Raw genomic sequence first — 11,442 nt, 5'->3', positions numbered from 1 at the left:
TCACCTACCAGGATGGTTTCTCTAATATCTTACCACATGTGAATGCCATGCAGCTCCTAATCAATGATCCACAGCAATATTAGATCACCATATTTGTACAAAAATAGACTTACTGCCGTAATATGTACAGATGTATTGCAAACAAGAAAAGCCCGCTTACAAAGAGCCTAAAGAAAGGACACAGAAAATTACTAGATGAGTTTTTAAGAGATGATGTGTGGTTTAGTTTTATGGCTCTCTGATTTTACTGATTAAAATATGAGGAGCTATAGATCTCATTAGTAATTTGATGACTGGGAACATTGCAAATTTCTCTCAAAATGTTTTAAAGAACCGAGTGCCTTAGTGAAGGAGATGTTCTAAAACCAAAAGTGGCCGAGACTGAGTCCACCAGAAGGTGTCAGAAATGAGCAAGTGCTGAGTACAGGGAGAGACCCTCAAGTCCAGGGGTTAAAAGTGCCAACGCTGCTAGGATGTCAGTGCTCCCCCAAACAGATGCATAGACTCCGTGCAACGCCGATAAAAACCCCAGCAGACTCGTGTGTAGAAATTTATAAGCTAACACTTAACTGTTATGGGACGATGAAGGGCCTAGAACAGCCAAAATGGCTTTGAAAGGGAACGTCTTGGGGACACGCTCCCCCATGTTCGAGACCTACGGGAGCTGCAGCAATCGAGGCGGCTGGGAACCGGCCAAGGTAACTCAGCGACACAGAAAGGGCTCTGGACACAGACGCATCCCTGCACTCTCAGTGGACAGACAATAAGGGTGCGGACACATTTAACCAGAAAAGAAAACTCCTGTCAGCACGTGATGTCGAAGCCACAGCGCACCTGCTCTTCGGAGTCCTGTTGGTGTTATTATTGACCTATTGTTGTGCAACAAATTCCTCCAAAATTTAGCAGCTTGAATGAAACACAAAACAAAACAAAACACAAAAACACACATGTGTAATACCTGGTCCTCTGGCTCAGGGTTGCTCACAAAGTTCTGAAGGTGTTGGCCAGGGCGGCGTCATCTCACAGCTCAGCCAGGAGATGCAGCTTCGGTGTCACTCGGGTGTTGTCAGCAAGACCTGCCTTCCTTGCTGTCGGCTGGAGGCTTCAGTCCTCCTTCTAGGCCTCTCCCTAGGGATCCTCACCACACTGAGGCTCACTTCCTCTGAGTGAGTTGTGACCATGACCAAGAGAGAGGGAGGCAGGCAGAGAAGGAGGAGAAAGGGAGAGGGTGGGAGTGAAAGAGGGAGAGAGGAGAGAAAGAAGGAGAAAGGGGGAGGGTGGGCCCAGCCAATGTAGCTCAGTGGTTGAGCGTCGACCAGGAGGTCAGGGTTCGATTCCGGGTCAGGGCACATGCTCGGGTTGCGGGCTCCATCCCCAGGAGGGGGCGTGCAGGAGGCAGCCGATCAAATGATTCTCTCTCATCATTGATGTTTCTATCTCTCTCCCTCTCCCTTCCTCTCTAAAATCAATAAAATATTATATTAAAAAAATAAATAAAAGAGGGGAGAGGGGTGAGAGAGAAAAAGAGAGACCAAAATGGAAACCTTAACTTCTTATAACCTAATCATGTAAATGACATAACATCATTTCTTCTGCATGTTATTGATGACCTAAAACAAACTTAGGACAGTGGGAGAGGGCACTTAAAGTGTGAACATCGAGGTAGTGGGCACCACTGACAACCCTCGGAGGCTGGCTACCACGTGGGAGTAAAGGAACGTAAAGCCCTGGAGAAGCTCTATGTGGATGTTCCTTATTCCTAGCATGACCGTAGCAATTATTTTGATTATTTGGCGACAATAATAAGATAACACACCCAGGCTATTATTATAGTGTTTATGACATATTTGTGATTATGATTTTTTCTTCCTACACAACTTGAGCATAATCAGTAGTTGCCTCTGAGTTTTAAGTTCCCTAAATCGATGTCATGAATGCAGAGAAGCCACTTTACTGTTTCCAGTCAAATTCTGGGTGTGGTTGTTGAAGAGCGCAGGCACTGGCACTCAGGGTCGGAGTGAATTCAGAGGCGCGTCCTCGGGGTCCCGGCTGATCTGACGGCGTTGATTTCACGTTGGATCTTCATCCTCCCAGACCCTGAAGGATAACGCAGGTGGCAGCCCCAGGCTCCGTGGGGTCGCAGAGCCCATGTGCCAGGCGCAGGCTGGGATGACGCTCCCATACACAGCCAGTTGGATGCCAACGTGAGAACTTCGCTGCCTTGGGGTTGGCTCCTCTTCTTGGCATGGAGCTGGCACTGGCTCAGGGCTCGGTGAGATGAGGTAAAGAGAAGTGGAGACACGTGGATCATTCTGGCTGCACACGCGTCTTTGTGCAAAAGTGTTGTTCGTTTCATTGCTGCTTAATTCCCTCCTGATCAAAGTCAGAAGCATGACCTCTTGGAATTTCCACGGGTGAAATGAGTGGAAGGGAGACTTCCATCTCTCTGCTTCATGCAGACACTATATGGGAATCATGTGATATGATAAAGAGAATTTTGGTTTTAATTAATCATTTTCATGATATTTATAACACAAATTCGTATAACATTTATAATAGATGTATATTTAAACAGCATTTTCCAAAACCATGCCTTATTAAAAGCAAAAAGTAATTTCAGCAGCTTGTTTAGATAAGAATAAGTGAAAATTTATCACATTAATTCATTAAGATAAAACATTACTGTAAAGATATATTAGTTTAGCTTTTCAAACCTAAAAATTTAATAATCTGTGTTTCTTATAAGGTGTCATTGGTATTACCATCTGAACAATTCAGATGATAAAAAAGTAATTATTATAGTTTAAATATAAATCATGTTCTTGTAATTTGTATTTCTTCTTGATGGAAGACAGAAGAAATTACAGCCCAGGGAAACATTAATATTTAAAAATAAAGAAGACTTACAATTATAATTTAATATAGAAAGTCATGGAAATCTTTTATAGAGCTCCAGAGACAAAAATTATCTTTAATAAATATAAGATGCAAACAGAATACAGATGCTTCATTGAAGCAAATACTAGGTGACTTAAAGGAATATAATGAGCTAAACCTTTATAACATTAAAGATTAAAATGTTTTTTAATTGGGATTGCCAAGATTTAAAAAAATAAAGTCTTCTGTTTATACAATAAATATTATATAGATTAGCAACATATAATGTTAAATAAAAAGTAATATGGAAAACATACATAGAGCTAAAATAATTAAAACTATTCATTAGTCTACACTTATTTATTGAAATACGTGTTAAGTTTAAATGGTGTTTAACTTTGACTTTTGGATAAACAAAGTCAACACTAGTGTTTGATAGTCACATCATCAATTTTGCATATTACCACTTTTAGGATATCACAGGCCATCACACCGTGTGATTTAGAAGACTTAGCTTTTGTTATTAATTCTGTAACTAATGCACTACGTAAAATAAAGACAACAGGAACAAAAACAGGATTAAAGCTAAGCAATTCAGGTATGTACCCTAGTTTTGAGGTCCCACATACATATATGAAAGTATGGCTTTTGTCTTGATAAGTCATCTCTAAGATATGTTCTATTTTTAATAACATACAAATTGAAAGAATGGGGAAGTAATCGGTGAATATGAGGCCAAGAGTGGTGGGCAAGCAAATCCCAACATCCAAGTTAATAATGTTGAGAGGGAAATAATAAAAATTAGAAGTGCTTTGGTTGTCATATAGCCTAAATTCAATTTAACTGCCAAATCATTTTTGTTCTCAGTGAAAACTGGTTACTTAATTTAGTGCAAATGAGTATTTAGTATAAAACAAACTACAAAGCTATCATTAGATGAACATTTGTATTCTCTCTATTGCCAATCTTGGTTTTGCTACTTAACTTTTTATACGAAAGATTTGTCATCATTTAAATAAAATTTCAGTATCACAGCAGTGGTACGAGACAAGTATATTATAATATACAAAATCAGTATATTAAGTCAGTGATTATGATATAAATATATTAGATAAAATAATATATAAGTTTCAATAAATAAAAACTTAAAAAATTTTACATATCTATAAAAACTCAAATTTGTGTGAGGAACTATGTTCATCATCTATATTAATGTGGGGCTGAGAGACAGTGATTGTAAATAACCCGGCACGCTCAGAATATGTTTCTCTGATTTTAAAAAAGGTTATAATTAAGTTGCTCTGGAAGTATAATGGTGACACAGGCGTTTTTCTATATGCATGAGAAGTTGACTCAGAGTTAAACCATTCATTCTTAGTCATCTGGGTGTGAGTCACCTGCAGCTAACTATGAATTTTACATTAAAATCAGCAAGGACACATTTTCAAAGCTCTCACAAGGAGCACTCAGGGTAGATTGTGTTTTAAATTGGGATAGTGAATCCAAATCCCTATTTAAGTGACCATTAAACTTTCATCATGTTTAAAATCCGTATTTAAATTTTTTTCATCACATAAATAATACATGTTGTGCCCTTCAATATGTCTAACCACAGAGAGTAAGATATTATTAAAACAGGGATGATTCAGGGCATTAAAATAAATAAAGTGCAATTTTAATCTAATTTAAAGTTGTAATCCATAGAGAAAAGAATAGGTCCTATTTAGAATGTATATGTACATATATTTATAAACACTATGTGTGTATAGATTCTTGTTTTCCTAAAGGTAGCATTCAATAAAATATTTCAAGTACAGTTTGGGACAAAAAATGCAATGTTTTTTTCTTTTGGAAAAAATAGTGCTTAAATAAGTGAGGTGTACTATTTATTTCCCACTTGATCACAGTTTCCTATGCTGATTATAATGTAAAGAAATGTTCTAAATAAGATTTGGAAAGAAGAAAAGATAGAAATGGTAGAAAGAAAAAAAATCAAAATTCTTGGAGGGATGAAGTAAAGATTTTTTTGAAAACAAAACACAGATAGCAAAGAATTATTCCACTTTCAAAGTTATTTTATTAAGTGATTAAGTGTTTATTTTACTTAGCTCAACTTCAAAAATCTTATAGGAATTTCCAGAATTGTGGACACATCTCACAAAAATACATTAAAGACAATAAATAATTTTAAAAAGTAATTACTAAAATATATTGAGTGATTGTTAGAAGTGAACTTGACATAAAGGAAAACTCTAGATATACAGTATATGTTTAGTAATCATAATGTGAGTGGTACTGTTAGTTTTATTTGAAACTGTAGTAATTTCTTACACAGAACAAAGCAAATGAAGATGGTAGTGTCACTGAGAACAAGAATTGTTAGCATTGAAAAGAATGACACAGAAGTGAGATCAATGAGGCTGAGTAAGAATAACTCTGGCAGTGAATTGAAAGCATCAGTATACTTATCTTAAAGTTGAAGTGTGTGCTCTAGTTCTGTCGTCTAAAACGATAAAAAATAAATAAATAAAAAGACCAATCCGATAACAAGGAGCTTTCCTGGCATCAAGAATGTGGTCAGCACCATTTCTCACAAGGATGCAGAGCTTCCTGGAAAAACAGCTGATTCTAATCTGCAACAGGAATTGCAAAAATGGAGCTACTCCTATCAGATGGAATCATGAGGACAGGATGCTACAAAAGATACTAACTGCTTCAGAAGATTCTAGAAGCATCTGGAAGAGGCTCCCTATAGCTAAATTTGGGACAGTTTGAGCATCTTAAGAAAAATACAGTAATGAATTAAGAACTATATATATATATATATATTTTAATCCATGAATTTACAATGATAAAAACATCCTCAATGGGCACTCATTAAAAATGCTAGAAAACCACCTCATTACTTTGAAATAATTGACTGTTTTGGGTTTGTTTGGTTTTTAATTTGGTTTGTTTTTTATTGCCTTTTTGTTGCTTTCCCTATATGAATTGTGCTTTAGGGCAAACAAATTATTGATTAAAATATTTTATAGACATATTTAATCTAATAAAAAGGAGATTATAGAATTATAAATCCTCTATCCTCTCATTGATTTAGAAAGCAAACCCAAGTAAGTCATGCTGGTCCCCTGCCCCCAAGTTCATTCACGCTGTATATCTTCTTTATGACCTACTCTTTATCGGATGCTATTCCAATTGGCTTCCCTACTTTATGATGCTTCACATGTGGCTCTGGTGTACACTTCATCTATCTTTATGTCTCAGAGAGTGGTGAAGAACTACAGATCATAGATACTCAATAGATATGTAATTATCTTAAAATTAAAATTACTTTTAGTTTCAGGTGTTTTGAAGAGGGAAATATAGAATTTTTTTAGGATCGTAAGAAGACACTCATTTCTTAACACCATCCAAATGCGTCCATGGGCCATGTGTGGGAGATATGAAGCATTTGATAAACACCTTAATTAATTAATGAAATTCATTCCTTGTTTAAATGAAAAATTTAAGCAGTGCTGTTGTGATGAACGAAACAATTTCATGATAATCATGAGTCATGCCATTCACACAAATTGCATATTAAAAGGAGAAATGCCGTTTTGTGGAAGTAATTACAACCGTGACAATATGGATCCTACTGATCACTCAAAGTTCAATTGTCCAAGTTTCTTAATTTCAATACCATTATTACGCTAATGAAAAACTGCTTCTATTTCACACGGTATATGCACAGTTTCATTAATCAGGCACAATTCTTATCTTGATAAAATAAATATATAGCTAAAACACTGGGGACATTTCACAGTAGATTGCTTTGTGAAGAATTAATGGTCTGTCAGTAAAGACTGATAAATATCAGTACCTTTCTCTTATCAGAAAAGCCAAAGTATTTTAGTTATTTATGATGCAGTCCACTCAATCGCCCCTCACTTTTAGCAATAAAAACTGTGAAGTAAAATCTACCCTTGATGAAGCCATAGATCAAGATTTCAAACACAGCTTCTTAAAACCCACACAGTCGGTATAATTGAGCACACATCCTCCGTCAGAGCAGAGCCTCCCCATACACAGGGTGGTCTTTTGGGCGCTGCTTCTGTGAGACCAAGTTATGTTATTAGACCAATACCATCTTATGACCACATTTCTTAGGTGTGAGGAATTTTTAGAACATAAAGCAAAAGACCGAAATGATTTAAAAATATATTCAACCTTCACAAAAAGAATACGTACAATTAAAAAATAAACACCCATTCTTTCATTTATGCCTGAAAAAGAGCTGATTCTGAAATACTGACAGATTTGACCCAGTTACTGGTGTATATGTACAAACTCTGATTTCTTTTAAAGAAGCCAAATTTGAAATGAATTTGTTGTTTAAATAATTTAAAAGGTAAGAATCACCTCATCAGTGTAGATTTTCCTTATAAAGTCTATGATTTTTCTAAAAAAAATGATCTCAACCTTACAGGAAAGTTGCACACGTTACATAAGACTTTTTCTCCCTTAAACAATTTGCGACTAAATTGCAAAGCCAAAGCCCTATCGGCCTGAAGTGCTTTCTTGTGAACAAGAACGTTCCCATAAGTGACCATGTAACAACCACCAGAAGCAGGACATGAATGCTGGCGCCCACCCTCCTGTCACCCACACCCTCCCATTCCGGTTCCACAAACGGCATAGTAATACCTTGTAAAGCCGAACTCCAGCTCAGGGTCACAGATTGATGTGAGCTGTCCCGCCTGGGCTGCGGGTGGAAATAGGATTCCCCCCCTCAGAGCCAGAGAAAAGCACTTGGGGACCCACACATAGGAAGACGAGGTGTATGGTAAGATTGATTGGAGCAGCCCGGCCGGTGTGGCTCAGTGGTTGAGCGTTGACCTATGAACCGGTCACAGTTTGATTCCTGGTCAGGGCACAGGCCTGGGTTGTGGGCTCCATCCCCAGTGTGGGGCGTGCAGGAGGCAGCCGATCCATGATTCTCTCTCATCATTGATGTTCCTACCTCTCTCTCCCTCTCCCTTCCTCTCTCTGAAATCAATAAAAGTACATATTTTTTTAAAGATATATTGGAGCAAAAATGAAGGACTGCCCCAGGGGCCTGGTGGCTCATCGGCTCCACGTCCTGTGGAGAAGGCCTGGGCCTGGTGAGTGAAGTGCCCTCCAGGAGGTCAGGGTGCAGAACCGGAAAGCCACCGCCTGGGCCTGGAGGTCCAGCCTCTGCTCCCAGCTGGGCTCTGGCAGCTGCTGTATCCGGCCCGCACCTGGGCCTGGGCCTGGGCCTGTGATTGGGTCCCTGCCTGGAGTGGAGCTGGGACCTGCGCTTGGACCCACGTGGTGAGTATGGAGGGAGAATTCGTGAAGAAACCAGCCTTTGCCACCAGCCGGGCCGTGGCTAAGCATTGCCTATGTTACCTCTGGCTTGGGGAGAGCAGGCTCCCTTTCCACTCCAATCAGCCCTGTGCGGGCCGTGCTGGTCCTCCCCTGCCCGGCTGGTCCTCCCCGGTGCTCCAGGCTGGGCGTCGCCCCTTCATGCTCCCATGCTGGCTCCTGCTGCCCAGGCCTCGAAGTTGTGCCCCCTTATCTGATGTCCACTGTGCACGCGGCTACCTCCCCGCCCGCTTATCTTGGCTTCTACTGCTCATCCCCTGGCAAAGGACTTTCCTGCTGTTTTCCTTCCTCCCGGGGTAGCCCAGGCTAATGCCTGGTGGCCCGTTCTGCCCACCACGCTGGGAATTAAGTCTCCTCGGTGGACGCAGCTCTCCCCTGGGAGCTGTGACTGCTGTGGCTCCCTCTGAAGCAGGCTCGATGCCCCGTTCCAGTCACCCCCTTCCTTAACGAAGCAGCTGCCTGCACTAGCACCCTCACTCTCTCCATCTCTCGACTCCTCAGTCTTCCCTTCACTGCGCTGACCCTACATGTCTGAGGGTTACAAGGCACTTCCTTTGTAGAAGGTCCCTCAGCTGGTGTTTGTCTGATGTGTCCTCATATTAGATTAGGGTTTTTTTCTCTGTGTGTGTGTGTGTGTGTGTGTGTGTGTGTTTGCAGGAATATTATAAATATAATGCAGTGTTCCCATCGCATCTTATCAGTTGGTGATAACTTTGATTTTTCCTATGAATGATTTTGTTTTGATGAGAGCATGCACTCTTGTCCAATTGACAAGAAAAGTTTTCAACATTTCATCATTATCTGTGTTATTTGCTCTGGGATATTTGGGCTTACATAATTTGATTTCTTTTTAAGATTATGACACTTTCATTCAATTTGCAGCAGGCTCAGCAGTGTTAGCCTGGAAAGATACTGGATTTTTCACCTACGTACGTTGCATGCATTGGGTTCCTGATTCTCCTCCTTCATTCCGTGGCTATGGTGAGTCCTATTGGCGGAGTTCGCACATGCTTAACCACAGTGACATTACTGCAATAATCGCCAAAGGGTTGCGATGCATTGTCCTCTTTCATGCGTTCCTAGATTCAGTTTGCTAATTTCTTGTTTAGAAATGTTCTTATCTGTATTTGTGAGAGAGACTGGCCTGTGTTTTCTTTTAATCTCCTTGTCGGGACTTGATGTCAAGGTGATGTTTGCCTTATGTAATGCGTTTGGAAGACTTCCCTCTGTCCTCGTCTCCGGGAGAGTTTGTATGTGATGAGCAGCCCTCACTGGTGAGACCATATGGCCTGAGGTTTTTGGGAGAGGTTTTAACTTATGGATCCAAATGACTGGAAATCACCTTGGACTGCTTTTCCCTTGTGTTGAAAAGAGAAAAAGAAATAAATAACAGCAGAGCCTGAGACGGATACTTAGATGGAGGTGACTCAGTTAGGGAGGCATCCCGTAAAGCGGGAGTGAGGAGCAGGAGAGGAGGAAGGGCAGAGGTCGATTTGTATAATCCAGCCCTTAGCTATTCTGAGTCCTGGGACTGGATTCCCTGGGCTCTGGCAGGCAGGGGTGAAGCACGCACCTCGGAACCCTCCGCCGTGGTCCTGGCTGTGAGAAGTGTTCCTTCCTTGAGCATATGCAGCACTGCCAAGAGCACCCCATGAGGCGAACTCCCTCAGATTATATGTCTGAGTCATAGCTACTTCTGAGCTTATGAAGGTCACCACGTGGGGGCGGAGCCGAGCAGAAGTGTTTAAAACAGACAGTTTTCAGATTCTTTACGTTATCTCTTGTCAGTTTCCAATCATGCAACCAAAAGAATGAACTTCTGTTGCTGCTAATTTTCTCTATTGTATGCTTATTTGGGATTTCGGTCATTCTGTGTTTTGTTTTTCTCATCGCCTCCCTTCTGTTCCTTCGTGTTTCATTTTTGTTTTTCTCAGAATTTGACCCAGGTAATTGGATCCGATGTTCGGTTTTCTTTGTTCTCATGTGGTCAGTGAGAGCAGCACCGTCCCCTTTGATGCTGCGTTAGTGCTGCCCCTTCTGTGTTAATGTGTTCCTTCTGAAGCATCATTCTTTTCTAAATGCTTTCTATTTTCCGTTACGATTTCCTTGTTGACTCATGGCTTTTTATGTCGAAGTGTATAACTTAACCTACAATGTTTGGGTGTTTTCTTGTTATATTTGTTTCTGAGTTCAAGCTTAATACCGTTTGGTAAGAATGTACACTCTGTGTGCTGTAGTGAGCCTCCGTGAGGCTCATGTTCTAGCAGCATTTGGTCAGTTTTGGCAAACGTCCCAGCGTCCCTGAAAAGGGCAGGCCTTCTGCAGTCGCTTCGTACAAGGGCCTATAACATCCCAAATCAGAACATACTACCTTAGGCCTTGGTTAGCATGAAGAAAACATACACTAAATTGCCCATGTGCCCTATGGTATGATTTCAAGTTCATCAATAATCTGTTCAAACTCATAACTATTAACATTATATCTTATCCACATTTCTAGTTTTTTAGTTTTCCCTTAGGTAATTGAGGCCAAATAATGCCATGCAATAAATAAAAACAATGAAAGAAATTACTAAATAAGTGGTCCTTTAAAATAACTTCTGCCTGGCTGGTGTGGCTCAGTGGTTGAGTGTTGACCTATGAACCAGGAGGTCATGGTTCAATTCCCGGTCAGGGCACATGCCAGGGTGGTGGGCTCGATCCCTGTATAGAGTGTGCAGAAGGCCGCTGATCAGTGGTTCTCTCTCATCATTGATGTTTCTATCTCTCTCTCCCTCTTCCTTCCTCTCTGAAATCAATAAAAATATTAAAAAATAAAATAGCTTATATATATATATATATATATATATATATATATATATATTTCATACATTAGACAAGTGAATTCTTTGAAAATGGAATCTGAAACTTCTTTTTAAATTAGATAAATATTTTTAAACTATTCTCTTGCAGGTACAATGTGAACACTTTTGAACTGTTCACTGACTCTGGTTCCCTTTAAGAACTGAGTGGACTCAGGCATATACGTTAATAAGATAATGAAAATACAATTACTATACTCACTCCTGGGTGAACAGTGACAAGGTTGTGTCTTGATAGATAAGATAAAAGAAACAATTATAAAAGCAATAGTATTATTTTCAAAGAGTGAAGAAGAAAGCATTGCTCCCAAAG

The sequence above is a fragment of the Myotis lucifugus genome, unplaced genomic scaffold (assembly GCF_000147115.1).
Source record: "Myotis lucifugus unplaced genomic scaffold, Myoluc2.0 scaffold_234, whole genome shotgun sequence".
Classification (NCBI taxonomy): Eukaryota; Metazoa; Chordata; class Mammalia; order Chiroptera; family Vespertilionidae; genus Myotis; species Myotis lucifugus.
The sequence above is the reverse complement of the archived record's forward strand: the minus strand, read 5'-3'. Positions refer to the sequence as shown.